A 20,515-nucleotide genomic window follows, 5' to 3' on the forward strand; every position below is an offset into this window, starting at 1 on the left:
CATAATACCATAATACATTTCATCAAATGTATTTACATTTTGTTTTCCATTGCTGATAAAGGATCCTAATCATGGAACCAAAATCCATGTTCTGACAGTTTATTTTAAGGAACATATGAAGGAAAAGGACTGAAATGCTCCAGGATGCAGTTTTCAAGGCAAAAGTTATGTCCCTGATCTCAGTAGGCTTGTAATATGCTCTCTGCAGAACCTATTGCTCCTGGTTTTTCAATTACAACTTCAAATCATATTCCTGATTAGTAACAAGCAATCAATCATAATTAATTAGTTAAAATGTTCAACCGTTAAAATCATTACCATTAATTAAAATAATTATCTCTATTTTGGCTGCACTTCATTACCATTTCTAGAAACGTATTGCTTGACTGTACTGCCATTCTTACTACAGATTCTCAATGAATGCAAAGCCTACAATAGATAATCTACGAACTACTTTAAAAATGATCACTTGAATGAGGTTTTGGACTTTTTTACTGTTGTTGCATCTGGGGAAAACATTTCACTACAGTGTTATGGGCCTTATGAACAAAGCTCTTTGAAATGAATATTAACCTATCATAGGATGCTGGCAAGTGAGGATTTTGAAAGAACTTGTGCCTTTGAAGGAAATGTTTGCTTTACAGGCTAAACAATAGCCTAAATACAGGAAGAGAACTAGTGAAGTAAAGTAGGTAACAGAGTTGGGGCAATACCTGGAACTCAGTACTGAGACAAGGACTTAGAGAAAATGAAGGTAAGTTAAGAGACATGGAAGATATTGAGGGTACAATGAACAACTATAACTTTTTCTATTAGAGATCTAGAAGGATAAAATGAGAAGAATAGAAGAGAGAGTATTTGAAGAGATAATGACCGAGAGTTTTCAAGAATGGAAAAAAGACATTTGTCTCAAGCCAGGTAAATAGAAACAAATTCACATCTGAACACATCATAATAAATCTGCAGAACTTTAAGGAAAAAGAGATAAAAGACTTAAAAGATACCAGAGAGAAAAACCAGGTTACTTTCAAACTTGGAAACAAATGACAATTAGAATTATTGGTTAATCACCAGGAACAATAGATAATGGAATCCTATCTTAAAGCACTGAGGGAAAATAACTTGAACCTAAAGTTGTATCAAATAAGAGTGATGAAGACATTTACAGATATACACAGATGGAGCACATTTCTACTTTCAGACCCTCATTGAAAGAAATTTTCATGCAGGCACTTCAGCAACTAAGAAAATGAACCCAAATGCAAGAAGAAATCATGACCAAGGAAATCAATTGAACATACTGGTAAGCCTAAGTACATGTTGGCACTATTAACTCATTTGGGAGGGGAGGTGGTTAAAATGATGGTTAGGATACTAGACACCAATAACATGAAAGGTGTGAGCATGTGATTCTATTTGGAGAGAAGTTAAAACACTTTAAGATTCTTGTCTTGTTGGAAGAAGGGTGGTATTTTTAATTTAATACTTGTTAGAAAAACATAAGATTAAGGATGCATGTTATGTAGGTTAACTTCTAAAAGGAGCATAAACTTTGTGATAGTGTTGCCTCTGTGAAGAATGGATGGGATGGGGAGACTGGGTTTGAGAAAGTGTGCAATGGGGACTTCACTGTTACCAGAGACAGCTATGCTATGGACAGCAAGTCCATGGCTTTGGGTCACAGCTTCCTGGGAATGAATGCTAGCTCTGCCTCTGGTATAGGCTCGGTTGTGCCCCCTGCAATTGATATGTTGAAGTCCTAACCCCCAGTACTGAGAATATGACTGTATTTGGAGACAGGACCTTTAAAAAGGTAATTAAATTACAATAAGGTTATTAAGGTAAGTCCTAATCCAAAATGACTGGTGTTCCTATAACAAGAGGAAATTAGGACACGGGTATGTACACAAGGAAGACCATGTGAAGACACAGGGAGAAGGCAGGTGTCTACAAGCCAAGGAGAGAAGCCTCAGAAGAAATGCTGTAGACACCTTGATCTCAGATTTCTAGTTTCCAGAACTATGAGAAAATAAATTTCTGTGGCTTAAGGCACACAGCCTTTGGTACTTTGTTATGGCAGCCTTAGCAAACTAATACACCCTCGTAAAGCTGTGTGATTTGGCACAATCTTAAAACTCTATACCTTAATTTCTTCTCTGTAAAATTGAGATAATAACAACCCTATCTCATAGGGTTTTTTTGTAAAGATTTAATCAAATTAATGTATGTGAAATACTTGGAATACTGCCTATACATGGTTAAATCTCAATAAATGTTAGTTGTTATTTCTTTTATTAAAAATATGAAATGTGACACATGATTAACATTGATTAATGATGAATGATGGGAATATGGATATTTGTTATACTTTGCATTTTTAGGCAAATTTAAAAATTATTCTGAATAAAAGTAAATCTATTCTCTATAATCTGTACCAGACAGCAAGTTGAAGAATACTACAGCTGATGTCATGGTAGAGGCTCTATTAGCATCATTATTTATTTGAGAAATATTTTAAGAGCATCTATTACCTGCCACGTGTCAAGCTGACCCTTTGAGTATTATGCAATAACCAACTGTCTTTCTTTTCTTTGTGTGTGTTTACTACCAATAAAATACTTTTCAGAACTTGTAATCCATTCTGTAATTCCATGTCTGCCTATGGGCTGGCATATGGGCATTTGCCTTGCAGAGCTTTTTACAGACAGACAGACCAAATGCTTTATAGCCCTGCTTAGAGGATCTGGTCCATCTGCAGTAATTAAAAAAAGAGCTACTTGAAAAGAATGAAAAATTTTGCTAATCAGCCTATTAATTGGAATTACCAGGTCTCCAGAAAACAAAGGCAACTAGAGTAGGTAACAGTGAGACCAGATATGTCTCTGGAAGTTAGAATTAATGATATACAAACCTGGGCCCCTTTGTGGTTGAGTCTCATCCAGATACACCCAGCTATAAAAGAATAATACGAGAACTCATTAATTGGTAATTCTGTACAACTTCAAAAACAGATCTCCACCACAAGTGTGAGTTTTCTTTTTTTTTTTTTTTTAAGATTTTATTTATTTGCGAGAGAGAGAATGAGAGACAGAGAGCATGAGAGGGAGGAGGGTCAGAGGGAGAAGCAGACTCCCTGCTGAGCAGGGAGCCTGACGTGGGACTCGATCCCGGGATTCTGGGATCATGACCTGAGCTGAAGGCAGTCGCTTAACCAACTGAGCCACCCAGGTGCCCCACAAGTGTGAGTTTTCTGACAACCTCCTAATGCCTCAAAGTTGTGGGGGAAAGCTTTGTCAAACCCGTGACTCACGATGATAGCTCAAAGAAACACCCAGTAGGGTCTGGGAAAAGCTTGTCTCATTGAAAAATGTATCCATCATTAAAACACTCCACTTGGTTTTGTTGAAGTCACCCTCCAGTCCTTATTCCATGCAGCTGCAGCCTCACAGTTGATTCCAACAACATTTATTCTTTGTTTGATCATAGTCTCATGGAGACCCAATACTATTGTAAGGTATTGGCTGCCTGTGACAAGGTGAGGGATATTGGCACCATGCCTTCCAGTCTCCTCCTTCCCCTATGGGCTACCCACTAGGACAGAAAATCTAAGTGACTAATGTGAATTGATGCTATTAAATTATAATCATATGAAGAGATGTTAAAGATAAAATATAAGCCATAGTTTACATGTGTTATTTTTTTTTTTACTGTGTATCAATCTTTCTGCTCCAGTAGAGTGCCATGGTGAAAGCTATTTAGAAACTGATGTTGTGGAGTCGGAAGACATGGCCCTTTCCTTCCTAGTTAAGTGTTTTTGGATGAGTCCCTTCATCCTTCCAGAGCCTCAGAGTACTCATTTGTACAGTGACAATGATGATACTCTGCACATTGGGGTGTGGATTAGATGAAATTGTGTATATAAAAGTGCATGTTAACAGTGTCTGGCATAAAGTCGGTCTTAACAAAAGCACTTTTTAGAGTTCCTAACAGAAAGTTCTATAAATTCACTTAACAAACAAATAAAGCAGTGAGTGGCTCCTCTTAGCCAGTGCTGTCATTAGAGCTGGGGATGCAGAGATGAAGGAGGTGTACTTTTCAGTCTGGCGGGGAAGGTAAAATCACCTACAAATCCCTGATGAGTCCTACCATAGAGTAGACAAGATGCAGCAAAGCAGAATAGTGAGTGAAAATCTTTGCCTAAGGGACCAGTGAGTCTTCTCAGAGGCTAGGGTTAGGTCTTATAGAATAAACTGATCAGATGAACAAGAGGATAAAGGATCCTTAAGACACAGCTGCGGTGCAAAAGACATGGATGGGGTGCAGCCCAGAACGTCACCTTTGAAAAACTCTTAAGTGGTTGAGGAGCATCGGGTGCCATGAGCCTCTGGTGGCATTGGGGGTGGGGAACAGGCCTCTGCCTCTGGGAAAGTTAGGATCAAATGAGAAGGAGCATGTATGTGTCTGTGAATGTGTGTGTGTGCCTCCGTGCAGGCCTCTGGAGCAGTGGAACCCTCTGGCACCAGCTGCTGAACTCAGGGTCTCTTCCCTGATGGTCAGGCCTGGGGCTCCTCCCTGATGTCTCAGGCGCACTGCCCCTCTTTCTCTGCTCCTGAGGTTTGCCTGAAACCCGCCTTCTGTCTCTGGCCTGGTCATCTTTCTCCAGCCCTAGAAGCTCATCAGGCGGTACCTTCTGCTAACTTCTAGCTGCCTCCAAATGGCCACAGGAGCTGAGGGCAACTATGGGAGCCAAACCAGGCCCTTCCTGATTTTGTGCTTACCCTGTGCTTACTCCTCCTCTCAGAGTCCTAGATGGAAAACAGGGAATACCCCCTGTGTTTGGCTTTCTCCTTTTCTAACAGAGGTGGCATGGGGAGTGAATCTGGATACTCTTGAATCCCTGGGCCCTCCTCCAGGCTCCTCTTCCCATCTCTCCTTCCTTCCCCCACCCTCCTGGGCTGGAAGGAGTGGGATTTCCTTTCACTTGTTCTTCTCTCTCTGGAGGTGAGTCCTTGGTCACAGCCTCTTCTCCACCCAGCCTCATGGGGAATGGGCTGTGGGGGAGAAAATGGCTCACCAGTAAAGTCACATCAATGGGGAAATGTTTTTTAAAAAATACAATAGCCACTATAATTATGTTAGAGAATCCATGTAATTCCTGAGTGAACAAGAGCTCCTGCGGACTCAGCTCTATCACTTAGCACAACTGGCAAGAAGTGTTAGAGCTACTGTGGCTTTAAGAGTCCCACTCAAATGTCCCCTCCCCTGGCAGACTTCTTAGTCTCAGTCACAAGTGCTGTTTGGCTGACTTACCCCACAGAGGCTCTGTGGTTTCAGGCACTTCAGCATGTAGAAGACTGTTCTATCAATATGTGGAGGAAAGAGATCAATTTGCACAGGGGCCCTAAAAAGGAGGAAATCACTGGCACATCTTGCAATTTGAAAAAGGCAAGAGTTGTGAGGTGCATTGGGGAAGGATCTGAAATATTTGTGACCAATAATTTAAGCTTGGATGACCCATGTATGTGTGGGTTTATATAGGCAGTCAGTACCATTAAAAAAATGGGCACATGGGGCACGTGGGTAGCTCAGTTAAGTGGCTGACTCTTGATTTCAGCTCATTTCATGATCTCCGGGTCGTGAGATCAAGCCCCATGTCCTGCTGGCTACGCAGTGATCATGGAGCCTGCTTAAGATTCTCTCTCTCCCTCTCTCTCTGCCTCTCCCCACTGCTTACGCTTACTCTCTCTAAAAAAAGAGTACATAAAGTCTTTATTACATGTTGTTTTTGCTATTAAAAGCAGTATGTTTATATACATGTAGAGATGTCCCTAAAGTAATTTCTATCAACCAAGAACATGGAATTTAATTGACATGGGCTTCTTTCAATCTCTATTTTTCTCTTTTTAAGAAATTGCTCATCATGTAAGTATAATGATAGGATTGCTTTTCCATTATTATGTTTTGCGTCTGAAGGGAAGAAAAAGTTTGAGAAAACTTTGCATTGCCTCTTTTATTTTTTAGTTAAAAAATTTGGGGGAGAGAGCACTTAGCTAGCATTAAGTAAGGTGAAAATCAGGCTAGAACAGTTCCAAAAACTTTCTTCATAATACAATCTTCTGGTGAAATTCTCTCTGTCTCTCTTTCTCTTCTCTTTTCTTCCTTTCCTGAAACTTTAAAAAAGTACCTCATCTATTTTTAGTCTGAAACAGTCAAAGGGCCCTAATGATGCCTTCCAGTCTTTCATGAGCAGGTGGGCTCTTGGGATTTAGGTTCATTGTGACAAATTTGAATAGTGGCTGGTTCATACTTAAATCAACTTGAGGACCATATTACTTTCTCAAGATCTGTTTATATGTTTCCAATGAAAATCACATCATACAAACTTCCATAACAATCACTAGGTATTTGGCCCTAATACTCTTCTACCCACCCCAGTGGCCCCTGTCCCTTTCCTACAAGTCTTAGTAACTAATGGTTTGTTGAATAATTGTGGTTCTTTAAAACTGTCATTATTTTCTACTCCCAAACATTTGCTGGTAGCTTTGTTCTGTTCTTCCTCAAATTGGAGGAATTTTCTTCCTAAGTGATATGACTCTTTATTTATTTATTTTTATTTTTTATTTTTAAAACCCACAGCTAACATCCTTTTTTTTTTTTTAAAGATTTTATTTATTTGAAAGGGAGAGAGAGAGCGCACACACAAGCAGGGGGAGCAGCAGGCTCCCCGCTGAGCAGGGAGCCCGATGCGGGACTTGATCCCAGGACCCTGGGATCATGACCCAAGCCAAAGGCAGATGCTTAATCCACTGAGCCACCCAGGCGCCCAGTGACATGACTCTTTAAAGAAGAGTTATGTAGCAGATTTCTTTTGGGTTCTCAAAGAGTTGTCATGCTCTTTTGGTCCTCTCTGTTGAGGATTTTAGAACATACTTTTCACTGAATGGCTTAGAGGATGTTTTGAATGACATTCCCATTACATTCCCTAGGTGTCCTTGAACCTGTGTGCTAGGATACAGGATGAATACAGATCCTTTAGTCCTCTTTTAACTGTTGGTAAGTTAGTTTCTGGCCTTTCAGAGATACATTCTTTGAAAACCTTCATCTTTGTTTTTGATTCAAGAATCTCAATCATGTGACAGGACTATGAGTCTCAGAAGTGCTGTTACCATTTCTGTGGGGCATGGGACGTTCACACAGAAAGGATTCCTGGTCTGCTGACTTGATTTTCTGGAGTTTCTAACTTGTATTCACCTGGCCCTGACCAACTAGGGCTTTAGTCATCTGAATTGGGCTTGAAAATATTTCCTGATTTTAAAAAAGTAGGACCTCCCTTTTAGCTGGAATACATAAGGATTTCGAATGTGTTCTTATAGGTGAACATTTAGCCTCTAGGGAGATTCAAGAATAGGCAAGTAGGTTCCAGGAGGATAAGAAGAGTGTCTGTGTTGTTAACATATGATATCCTAAACACATAGGAGGCATTAATTAAATATTAGTATGGATGGCATTAAATAGTCACAGTTCATTCAAAGAAAATATACTGCAATTCTCAGTAAGCTGTGCGTTCCTACTGGTTTCTCTGTCAGTGGTCAGAGAAATGGAGAGTCGCCAATGGATATACCTTCTTATTTTCTGGTCTTTGTTAAGCCAAGTGCAATATTTATGTTGAAGGAATAAGTATTAAAATCATCTTCCTCAGGCACTCATTTAAAAGGAGGAAGGAAAAGTTCCTAAGAGAGTGTCCTCATTTACAAACCATGGTGCTAAATGGCATGAGGTCCAGAGACAGCGTTTTCATGGGCTGGTAGAGAAGTGCACGGCATGCTGTTGCTAGGCAACAGCCCATGCCAGCTTCTCTTGAATGAAGGCCAAGAGAATCAACAGAAACCAATGGGCTTATGAGAAGAAGGGTTTTCACCCAGAATGCTAACTTCTGTGTTCTTTTTGCCATTATAGATAGTATAAGTCTTTACCAATATTTGGTGGGGAGGGGCTCCATATGTGGCAACAATTTAGCAAATCGTTTCCAAAGCCACTTGATGAAGTTTTGCTTATGGCCAAGTATTAATTATACAATTTGTGTATAAAATGTAAATTCAGAAAGAAAGAACACATTTCTCTACATGATGTTCCATTTACACCAATATGTAGCCACCCACCTATTTTTTCCTATTTGAATATTCCATTCCATTCCCTTCTCACTTTGGCTACATGTTTCATGCAGAGTAGATCTGCTCTAGACAGCATGTTCAAACTATATGTTTGTAACTAGAAAATTCTTTCTTTCAGCAGGTGTTCCAGGTGCTGTGGTTTGCGGAGGGTAACTTAACAAATCCATTACTTTTGTTGCCTGGAAGCATTCTAGTGGAAGAAGTTGTGGCTAGTACTATGTTGTAAATTGCACCCAAAAGTTAGAATCACAGAATAACAAGTCTCTTGCCTTAAATCCTATTTTATCCAAAGTTCTAGAATGAATCAGGTATGGATTCACTTGAGCTGTATTGCATACCTATTATGAGCCAGACATTGTACTTTCACTTATGCAGATTGTGTAAATTGTGTGTGCATAATCAAGCCACACTAGCATACACATTGTATAAATCCTAGTTAAAATATTCCCAAGGTTTATTTTCCACCTTGCTTTGTCTTGCAGCCAAGCTTGCATAATTTCTTTTTATTCTGAAATTCATTGAATAGGATTGATACTGGGGGTTTCCTTGCCATCGGTCATAAAGTCATGGACTTCTCGAGCTGCTTCCACGGCTGCAGTTGTAATGGGGGAAAGGAATGCCCATTCGCAAGTCCTCCCCAACTCTTAGCGAGAAACTCTCTGTTTTGATCCTTTCTACAAACTGGGTTTTTTAAAAAATAAGATTTCATTTGAAAAAGAAAGTCTGTAAACTTTGGTATAAAACTTGGTAACTCAGGAAAAACAATCTACTATTTATTAGATTGGCAGGGACCACTAGGGTGGCACATACACCTGCGTGGACCACTTCCAGTTGCACCTGGGATGTGTATTTAAAAAAGCCGAACCTGGGATGCCTGGGTGGCTCAGGCGGTTAAGCATCTGCCTTTGGCTCAGGTCATGATGCCAGGGTTATGAGCATTGGGCTCCTTGCTCAGCGGGGAGCCTGCTTCTCCCTGCCTGCTGCACCCCCTGCTTGTGCTTTCTCTCTCCCTCTCACCCTTGCTCTCTCTCTCTCTGACAAATAAATAAATAAATAAAATCTTAAAAAAAAGCTGAATCTGAGGTATCCCCTTGCTCCCTAAACCTACTGAAACAGATTCCTTGAGTGTTGGGCCTGTGAAAATATGTTTTAAACAGGAATTCTTATGTACACTAAATTTAATAATTTTTATATGAAATTTATTTTATATACAAAGGAGTATATGTAACATACCTGCGTCAAGGACTGCTAACCTCTTTGCCCACTACCCAGCTTAAGAGATAGAAAATTACTAGTTTCTTTGAGACCTATCATTTGTCCTTCCAAAATCTCATCCTTTCTTTCCTCATTCCCTAAGTAGCCGTTATAATGAATCTTCTGTCAATCATTCTCTTTTCTTTAGAGTTTTACTCTGTATGATTAAGCAATGCATTGCTTGATTTTGCCAGGGTTTGGCAAAATGGAATTATGCTTTTTGTATTATTTTGTTACCTGCCCCCTTTCGGAGTAAGTTTATGAGATTCATCCATGTTGATATGTACACCTGTGGTTTATTCATTTATGTATATTATAATCCAGGTATGAATATTCCAAAATTACCCAGTTTCCTGTCTGTGGACTTCAGTAGTTTCAGTTTTTCCTCTCACAAACAATGCTGCCATAAACATTTCTGTAACATATCTCATAGTTGTGAAAAAGTTATGGGTATATAAGGCTATATTCCAGGGTATATACCTACGTGTAGATTACTGGGTTACATGTGCAAATTCAAATTTACTAGGTGATACCAATTTTTCTGCAATATGGTTGTATCAGCTATCAAAATATAAGAAATTCTGTTGATTTCATTGATCTTAATTAGATTATTATTACACACACTTGCAAGAAAACATGGGAGATTGTGGGTGGCACAATTCTGTTTCCATTTATCTGGTTAAAGCGTTCTCAAAGAGTCCCGTTCTTGCCTTGCTTATATATGGTTAAAGCGAAGGGTAAAGTTTTAAAGATCTGTATGTGGAAACTTCAGCTTGAGACCTTTACCATCTCACCTTCCACTTATTAGTACTGTCTTCAGCTTCTCTGTTCTTTGGTAAAAATTCCTTTCTGCCAAAAACTAGAAAGTAGTAAAGGTTGCTCATGGTTTTGTGTCAGTGAGCTGGGTTTCTAAGGTCTAAATCCCTGAAAATACTGTAAATCCTTATGGTGGCCATCTACATGCTCTAAACTAAATAGTGTATCCTTTGATAATTGAGAATTAGTAGGCTTTTAATTATTTTTACTTTATTTATTTATAGGATGGTGTGGTAGACATGCCACAAGTGTTTTTCTTTTCTCCTTTTTTTTTTTTTGCCCGGTTTTAGACCAAGATGCTCAGAAATATTACTGATCTCTACCCTTCACAATATCCCCTATGTAGTAAAGGGAAGGACAGTGGACAAATCCTGCCCTTTCTCTTTACAGGGTGCTTGCCTGGGTGGGAAGTATCGTAGATGTGGGACTAGGGCTCTCTCACTTAAGCTCCTTGGGAAGTCCGAACCAGAACTGCTCGCTTGAGGAGTCCAGTGAAATGTTTAGAGTGCTGGAGCACAAGGCCAGAAGGTGTTCTGAATTGTCACCAAGATAATCGGTTAGGCACATAAAACGAGCAGGATGCAATTTCAGGGGAATACACAAAAACTTTAAGTTATTTTGGTGATGTTTTATTTCTTAAGAATAACTTATGATTCTTCTGTAATGCATAATAAATACATATATTTTTAAAAAGTATGCTATCCTGGAAATGGGTTTATGAAAAGATAAATAGGAGGAGTTAGATTACCACTAATCTGTGTGTATTTTTTTAGCCTTATTTGAGTGGATTTGCCTGGATGAGGTGCATGGTACTTGGGTGGACAGGCAGTTTCCAGGTCTAGGAGATAAAATGGACAGATAAGATCTTATATTGTTACGCATATGAATTCTAGCAATATATACCAAATAACATACTAGATGGAAAAAACCCTATTTATACCAAGCAGGAAAAAGACTACAATTTATGAAGCTCTAAATGAGTCATCAAGGTTTCTCTTTATGGAGGAAGATAATATTAACAGCTGTTCTATTGGATTCCATTTGCTTAGTTCAATAGGATTATTCTAATGGTTTGTTTATTTAATGTTTTACATCATGTAAATATTTTGGTCTGATTGTAATATGCATTTGTTTTTCACATTTCAGTTTTATACTTTTGCAGTGAGGTATTTTTGCATGTGCTTTTTCAATCCAAGGAAATTATTGAAGCAGAGTGAAGTTGTATTGAAGAACAAAGTGTTGATAGAATGATTATCAAGGAGGGTAAAAATTTTAGTGAATTTTTCTTGTTATATTAGCAACAAATCCCCACTGCTTCTTTAATTTTCATGACCACATGATATTCTCTTCCATGCCATCTTATTTTGCTTACTGCTCCTTCTCTGTTTCTTTAACTGGGTCCTCTGGTTGGTCAGGATAGACTATACTAGACAGACTAGATTATGCTCTAGTAACAAGAATTACAATGGCTTAGCAAGACAAACATTTATTTCTGGCTCATGCTCTATGTCCCACATGGGTTGGCAAGAGATTCTGCTCTAGTCACTTGGGGCCCTAGGCTTAGAGACACTCCCCTCATCTTGTAGCTGTACCATTAGAACACATGGTCACCTCAGTTGCCACAGCAAGAAAAGGAATCTGAAAAATCATGTGTGCTTGCCTTCTTGAAGTGACACATGTTGTGTCACTTATATTCTCAGTTGGCCAGAATGAGTCACCTGGAGTCACCTGAGTCACCTGCAAGGTTGCTGAGAAGTGCTTGGAGTGGGGGAAGCACCAGATACCATTGGACACTTGCAATGTCTACTTCTCTTTCTCCACCTGCCCTCTAAATGAATAGAATAGACTATCATGGGCCATTTTTCTTTACCTCTCTAGTCTCTTAATAGTTCCTATTCATCCTAGTATTTCCTACAACATTTAGGACAGTGCCTTCTATGTCTTAGATGCTTAATAGTCATAGAATTCACCTGAACTGTAGTCCCTGTGTAATACTGGTGCCTCTGATTATGGAAAGTAAGACTGACATCTTAGACATCACGAACACAGTGAATTCTACTGTTGAATGTTATATGGAGAGAGTATGTGGCAAAAGGGTAGATAGAAGGAGAGGAACTTATTGGTGAGGGTAACTATTCTGCTTCTTTGTTCAGGAAAAAAATATATAAAGGAAAAAAGAGAAACAAAGAGAGAAAAAGACAATCAGAAGTGTGGAAAGCCATAATCTAGATATAAAAATATGAGGATTCAAGTCCTAAGTGTATCACTAGTAACTGTATAGCCTTGAGAAAATAGCTTCAAGTCTTGGAATTTCATGTTGTCCATGGGCCAACATAAGATATTGATCTAGATGATCACTGAGTTTCCCTACATCTATACTTTCCTTGTGATTGTTTATTGATCTTTGTGAGCCTTGGTCAGGACTTCAGATTCTAGGTCTTTCTCTTCTTTTTGCCAGATTTCCTTATTTATGTAGGGGGATGGTGGGTGTAATATTAACCTGTATGGAAGTGGAGGGATGGCTGAGTGTATAGGGCTGACCTGTTTGATGATAGCTTGCAGGTGGTCTGCCTCACCTGTCCTCAGACCTGGCAGGTCACTGAGTACATGACTTCATGTATGTGGACACATTTGTTATTTTTACATTCAACTGTGGAAGCTTTTAGTGTTCTAGTCGAAGATTCCCAAATACTAGAACATCATTCAAGATGAACAGGTGGTTGATAGCCATCATGTCCTCTGTTTTCCTGAGTCATATAGAAGTGACTGAAAAGACATTTAAAAAAAATGAATAAAAATAAAGCCATAACAGTATTGAAAACCAAGGAAAGGAAACTCATGGTAGACCAGAATATTTGAGGATATACTGTAAGATGAAAAATGGATGGGGTTATACTGAAAAACAACAGGGAAAAATCTGTTTATTGGAGGTAGGAGCCATAGTCAACAAGAACGTTCCAGGGAAGAGTGAAACTCAGATGTAAGACCAGGAATGGAGTGTGAAGCATGGGATAGTCCTCAGGGGACTTCATAAAAGAATTCACTTCTCAAACAGCTGAGCCTATAGGATTACCCTTCTAAGTTTGTGACACTTACTGAGCATTTGGAGTGGTGGCTTTAGTCCCAGACTAACATACCATAAATACACTGGATAATCTGTCTGGGAATATCTAGAAGTGAGTAATGGGGCTTGAGAAAGAACTAGAGCAAATTTGAGGCAAATCCAGGACAGTCATACCAGACACTGTAAAAATTTAAAAGAAAGGGCAGCTCTGCCTAAAAATGAAATACAGTAAGGTTCTCTATCCTTGAGTAAAGTTCTTCTTTGGGAGGCTGTGGGGACCCCTCAGGGAAGCCTTTCTGGGACATGGTCAGTCACTTATGCTCCTGCAGCTTGCCTTTCCATTCAGGGAAAGGGCCTGCTGGGAAAACCAACCTATGCATTTGTTGTGGTCTTTCTGAAGAGTCTACCTAGATCTTGACACCATAAATATGAATTGACAACTGAAGATCACTGTGTTTTTAATTAAAAATACTGTTGTCAAAGAGGGTCATGATGAATAAATAGAAAAATCATGACCTAGGTGTAAAGGAAAACAGTCCTGTGTTTCTTCTCTATTCTCAACTACTATACTCATCCTCAGAACTCTCACAACACCAGTGACACCAGATGTGTGGGTTTTTCACACATCAAGCAATTCTGTGACACCGGCTGTGTGTCCTACCATTTATTCTTACACTGTCTACCTGGAGATAGCATTAGATCCCACAGGATAAGGGCCCTCCCACAAGACTGCCATCTCCTCCAGAACCCCTCCTTGGGTTTGATCAGTTTGCACAGAACTTCAGAAAACAATTTGCTTACTAGATTATAGGTTTATTATAAAAGATATTAAAGGATATTAATGAACAACCAGATGATGAGATACATAAGCCAAGGTCTGTCAGGGTCTGAAGCACAGAAGCTTTTGCCCCTGTGGAATTTGGGGTGCACCATCCTTCTAGAATGTGATTTGTTCTTGTTCATTATTAGTTCTTTGAATTCTGTCCTTCTGGGTTTTTATGCACGCTTCATTATATAGGCATGATTGATTCATTGGTCATTGGTGACTGATTCAACTTCCAGCTCTTCTCCCCTCCCCAGAGGTGTGTAAGGGAGGAGAGGTGATGTGGGGTTGCAAGTTCCAATCCTCTAACCTTGATTGGTTCCCCTGGCAACTGGTCCCCACCCATGGGGATTTTCCAAAAGTCATCTCATTAACATAAACTCAGGTGTGGTTGAAAGCAGCTTGTTATGAATAACAAAAGTCTCTCTTATCACTTAGGAAATTCCAATGATTTTAAGAACTCTGCTGGCAACAGGGCTGGAGACTAAATATATTTCTTATTAAAAAAAAGAGACAATAAACCCCAAATGGAATCACTTGTGCTAAGCCCATGTCACCAAACAGAGCATAATACCCAAGGTAATTGCAGTTTTAGCCTCTCCAAGAAATGTAATCTTAACCAGTTAGTCAGCATTAGTGAGGAAATCCTCCTGATAGATCCCTGTCATCCCCCAGAAGAAGGTGACCTTGCCTGAAGCAATTCACTCTTTAAGAATAAGATCCTTTTTCTGCCCCCCTTAGGCCCATGAGAGTATCCCATTTGGTATAGCTCTGGGATGCTGCCCGATTTTCATGAACTGTTGAATAAAGCCAATTAGATCTTTAAATCTACTCACTTGAATTTTATTTTTTAACATTATAAATCACAGTAACACACCAGGAAAAAGGTATAATTTGAGGCAGAGAAACAATGTTTAATTTGAGGATTCTTAGAGATTTGAGAAGATGCTCACACATAAAGGAGAATAATCTATTATAAATTAAGGTCAGGATAAATACTGAGCTGATAATCTATAGGACCAAATCAAGGGGATCTCCTGAGATGTAGACCCAAAAGGACAACGTTACAAAAAATATAAGAAAAATGGTTTGGAACATAAAGGATAGTCCCAGGAAGTCTAGCATCCCTCCCACTAATTGTGGTTCCAAAGCAAAACAGAGATAATGGGAGGGCAGGGGTAATAATGGTAATAATAATAATAGATATCTTAAAAGTAAACATTTCAACTGAACTGAAGAAAAACATAAGTCTGCTGATTAAAAGTGACATTGAGTTCTGAGCAGGATAAATGAAATTACATATATCCACACGTACGTATTCTACCATTGAATATAATCTGTGAAATTTGAGAACACAAGGGTACAGAAAACATCCTGAATACTTCCAGAGAGGAAAGGGAAGAAAAAAAGAAAACCAAAACCAACCAACCAAAAATGGGAACAGCAACTCCAGTTTCCCTGAAAAATGCGTGAGAATCGACAAAACACCGAGAGTGTACTTATAACTACAGAAATGAATGTTAGAAACCTTGACAATGCAAAACTAAGTCTATAAGGGAAGCAGAAGTGGAATGTCGTGTCATTATCAAATTCCTCATCTAATATTGATAACTTTAGAAATAGAATCTGCATCTGTTCAGTGAAGAAGAAAGTGATCATCTCTGAGATGTGGAATCTGTGGGGTGGGAGAAAGGGACACTTTTACTTATTTTTAGAGTTCTGTAAGACTTGATTTTTCTTAAAACCATCTGCAGATATTAGTGATGAAAAAAGAGTCACAGGCAGGCATAGGAGCTCAGCTGTTCTGCTCACAGGGTCCTGTTTTGTGGCCATTTCCCCCAATCAGACCCTCTTCCAGACCTGCATGATGAGTTTGGCTGCCACATCCTCCAGGATAAGGAGCTCTGGGTGCCATGAAGGCAGCCAGAAGGGTGGTGAGGGAGGAGGGGAGGACGGGACATAACTTGGATTTGCTAGTTTACCAGTGCAGTTTGACTAGTATCTTGGCCCTGCCTGCTTCAGGCTTTTTTCATCTGTAAAATGGGGAGGTTGCATTAAATTAGTGAATTTCAGACTGTTTGCAGAGCTCTGGAACTGATGATGAAGTACTTGTGGGGGCAGCTCCTGAGGATGAGGGGGTTTGGGGGGAAGGCTCAGATTCTTCACTCCCAATTTCACCAAAGCAGTTGTGCTTTGACCTGCTTTAAGCGGTGATTTCCATATAAGATGCCATTTGAGTGAAGGGCACCGTGTTAAAATGGTGTGAACTCCATAGGACTAGATGTTGCCCAGGGCGCTTTTCAGCACTAAGATCCTATGATTCTGGAAAAGACAGTTGTGCACGAAAAGAGACATTGACTATCACTGAATAGCCTTTTTTTTTTTTTTTCATTTTCTTTGAAAACAAATTCTAGCAACAATGGATCGAAGATTCTTTTGATACACATGCACAATTTTAGACTTAGGAAGAAAATGTAGGGTTAAATACAGTCTCAGATTTTCAGCCTAAGTCATTTTGTAAGAACCACTTTTCCTATCTGCAAAGTTTTTGTTTATCAGGCTTCCTGATATGCATACTACTGTACTCACTGGCAAATTTATGTTTTTTTCCCCACATTTGAGGAAAAGATATGTAATAGTTTAATTAAATCTCCCCCTACTTTATCATAGGGCTTCTTAACCATACATTTTCCCTTTCTCTGCTGTCTGTGAGGTGATAGAAATGACAGAAAGGAGAGATACTGCTTGGGCTGTGCCAATGCCTGGCTATAAATTTATCTTAAATTAATCTGGAAAACATTAAATTAAACTAATATTTAATGAAGTTTAACTTTTGGGAAGTAAATTGTGATTTGCGCCAGTATTTCAATGCAGGTTGCTGTGCTGGTGTAAGGCCTGAGCAACTAGATGCCACATGGCGGCTTAAGTGTATCAGAAAGGCTGCAGGTTAGGATTTCTGTTGGGTACTTCCCTCGTTTTCAAGTTATAGAAGTCTTCCCCCCCCCCCGCGACACTTTTTTTAAAAAATATTTTATTTATTTATTTGAGAGAGAGAGAGAGAACAAGCAGGGGGAGCAGCAGGCAGAGGGAGAGGGAGAAGCAGGCCCCCTGCTGAGCAGGGAGCCCGATGCGGGGCTTGATCCCAGGACCCTGGGATCGTGACCTGAGCCAAAGGCAGATGCTTAACCTTAAGACTGAGCCACCCAGCGCCCCTACCCCCGGGACACTTATTAATCTTTGCCTTGCTCTCTTGCAGATCACTTCTCTAACTAAATTTCATTCTTTCAGTCATTCATTGATCAAGTATTTGCTCAGTGCCTGCCCTGTGCTAGCTGCTGGGAAGCCTGTGATAAACACTGCGGGTGGAGAGCTGCCCTGCAGAGTTTACAGCCCAGTGGAGAGTCAGGCTGGAAAACACTCCCTTGTCTAGGGTGCTAGGAATACACAGAGATGGGGGCCCCACCTGGATCTGGGAGTTCATGTCCATAACCATGAGATGCCCGTCTGCCTGCCTTGGAGGGGTCCACAGATGCACAGACCACATTGGCCTGCCGTAATTACTTGGTATTTATATTGGTCAAGATCAAAAGGGAGATGTATATTATCTAGTTCTCATTTCAGAAAGAAGGTAGCTGTTACAGTCACCCTTGCTAAAGCAGGAGGGACCCCCCACCCACCTGAAATTTGTTTGGGACATTGAGACTGATGGCACCACATACACTCCCTAAGGGTCTGAAAAGATTTGTTACTTATATCACCGAGGTCTCAGTGGAGAGCAGGGTCCTTCTTTCAAACAGATTGGAATAGCTGGAGAGAGTGAGGGCAGGAGCCTGGCCTGTTTTTATTGTTAGGAGTTGGGCCTGGGGGAAGGTTTTGGAATCCTTGTGTGCTGTGCATCTCCCACAGGCACCAAAGAAGGGGCTTTATTATCAGCTTGTTCATTTGTGGACAAAAGGGGAAGAGGGAAATGGGAGAGGCTTAAAAGCTGTCAGCCATCAAAGATCAAAACTGGAGTCAGACTTCTCATTACAGGCACTGGTCCACTTCCCCAGCTGAAACAAAGTTTTTCTTTCCCGTGAATTCTGAAGCAAATCACTTATGGGAGAATACCATAGCCCCCACTTATAAACCTCAGGGCATATGGTCCAAGACCCTCAGTGGATGCCTGAAACTGCAGAAAATACCAAACTCTACATATTCTACTGTTTTTTCCCTATGCATTCATACCTGTGATAAAGTTTAATTTATAAATTAGGCAGAATAAGAGATCGACCGCAATAACTAATAATAAAATAGAACAATGATAATAACAATCTACTGTAATAAAAGTTATTTGAATGTGGTCTCCTCTCTCAAAATATCTTACCGCGCGGGACTCAACCTTCTTCCTGTGATGACCTGAGATGATGAAATGCCTATGGGATGAGATGATGTGAGGGGAATGCTGTCGGCATCGTGACGTAGCGTGAGGCTGCTGTGAGTTTCTGGTATGTCAGAACAAGGACCATCTGCTTCCGGACCTGGCTGCCCGCTGGAGACTGAAACCATGGGAAGCAAAACCGTGGATAAGGAGGGGCTACTGTATCGGCAGAGCAGCCATATGGGACAGTGGACCATGTCCTTCCCCCCGATATGATTTCAATCATAGATACCGGGATGGATTTCCCTTATTGTAAAACTGCAGCTCAGGGAAAGCAAGTCTGTGAAGGACTTAGTCATAGTTCACAGAGGTTGAAGGATAAAGCGAGGGGAGGTGAGCAGCTGCGTAACCTGATTTCTTGTTTGCTTGTTTGTATAACTTTTAACAGCAGGATTTTTAATAGGAACTGGGTAGCAGACAACTTAAAAGTGACTCACTGACAGTGCTTGGAGTATTTTGTTGTTGAGTGAGGGTAAATTCTTCCGTTATTAATCACAAAGCATTAGTAATGTTTATAATAACATGCTGTGAAGATTGACTAGATGACTTGGTCTTTTTTAAACCAAATTATTGCAAGTTAACTTTCTTTCTTTCTTTCTTTCTTTCTTTCTTTCTTTCTTTCTTTCTTTCTTTCTCTCTCTCTCTCTTTCTTGTAGGTGGTAGTAGGTAAAGACATGGAGGTATAGAAATTCTAGGTTGGCAACAAATTTGTATATACAGGGTATATGCATTTGACACTTAAAAAAACTTTTCTACCTCCCACTGTATAATGATGACAATCCAGATTTGGACTGTTTTACTTCAAATATTCCCAAAAAACCTTCTTCTGGTCCATTTTCTTTGGTCTTTTATCAATGCTCTGGACATGAACCTTCTTTGGAAACAAACCTACTACAGTCCAGGTCCAGCTGGCACACAGTGCGCTGTCTGTTCAGGAGAAAATGATGTGTAAATCAGGGAAGAATAAAGAATGGAAATATTTGGGGAAAACATTGGATGTCTTTGAAAAGGTGGGCACATTCTCTTCCAAATTGTTCAATTAACCCTGAAAAATCAGAGTGGTATTTGCATTGTGAAAAATGGAAACAAAATCAGAAATTTGAAAGCAACTGATCGCATTGCCAAGGATTCCATTATTCCTAACTTTTAGTTAGTGACATGGCATTTAAAGGGGCTTGTATGGAAGCCTTACTGGTCTCCTTGTGTCTTAGTCCCTGTAGTTCTAACAAAATACCACAGGTTGGGGGCTTTCAACTGTTTCAGTAGAAATTTATTGCTTACAGTCCTGGAGGCTGGAGAGTCCGAGATCAAGATTCTGGCAGATTCTGGTTCATAGACAGCACCTTCTGGAAGTGTTCTTACATGGTGGATAGGGCAAACGATCTCTCTGGAGGCTCTTTTATAAGGCACTATTCCATTCATGAGGGCTCCTCCTTGGTGACCTAATTATATCTCAAAGGCCCCACCATTACATTGGGCCTTAGGATTCAATGTACAAATTTTGGGGGAAAACAAATATTCAGTCTATAGTATCTTAATTCAAAAGTTTGCTTTTTCAGACAGACCTGTAATGATGCAAGAGGAAGCCAGCCAGAGAGCCCAGAAAGGGTAGGGTGAGCATAATAGTCCTCTTTCAAAATGAAAGGGGAGGTCAGTCTGGTTGTAGGATTTTCCCAATTTTATTGCAATAGCAGCAGCTTTGCATCTCACTTTGCATACAACTGTGTCTCTGCTCCAGCATTTTAAGAGTGCGTCAAAGTGGTTTCCTTCTGCAAGCCTGATTTCCTCATGGCAGAGACAATGCTGTTTCTCCCTTACCACCAGATCTTTAGCACAATTTTGTCCCGTTCCTGGAAGAATTACACCATCTCCTTATACATACTCTCTTCTTTTGAGATGAATAGGGTGCTATAAATGCATGTCTTTTTGTGAGCGTCACGGCCTTTAGAATGCTAAGATTCAGGAGA

The sequence above is a fragment of the Mirounga angustirostris genome, unplaced genomic scaffold (assembly GCF_029215605.1).
Source record: "Mirounga angustirostris isolate CCGP_5_RB_7025 unplaced genomic scaffold, mMirAng1.0.hap1 SCAF_4, whole genome shotgun sequence".
NCBI classification, from domain to species: Eukaryota; Metazoa; Chordata; class Mammalia; order Carnivora; family Phocidae; genus Mirounga; species Mirounga angustirostris.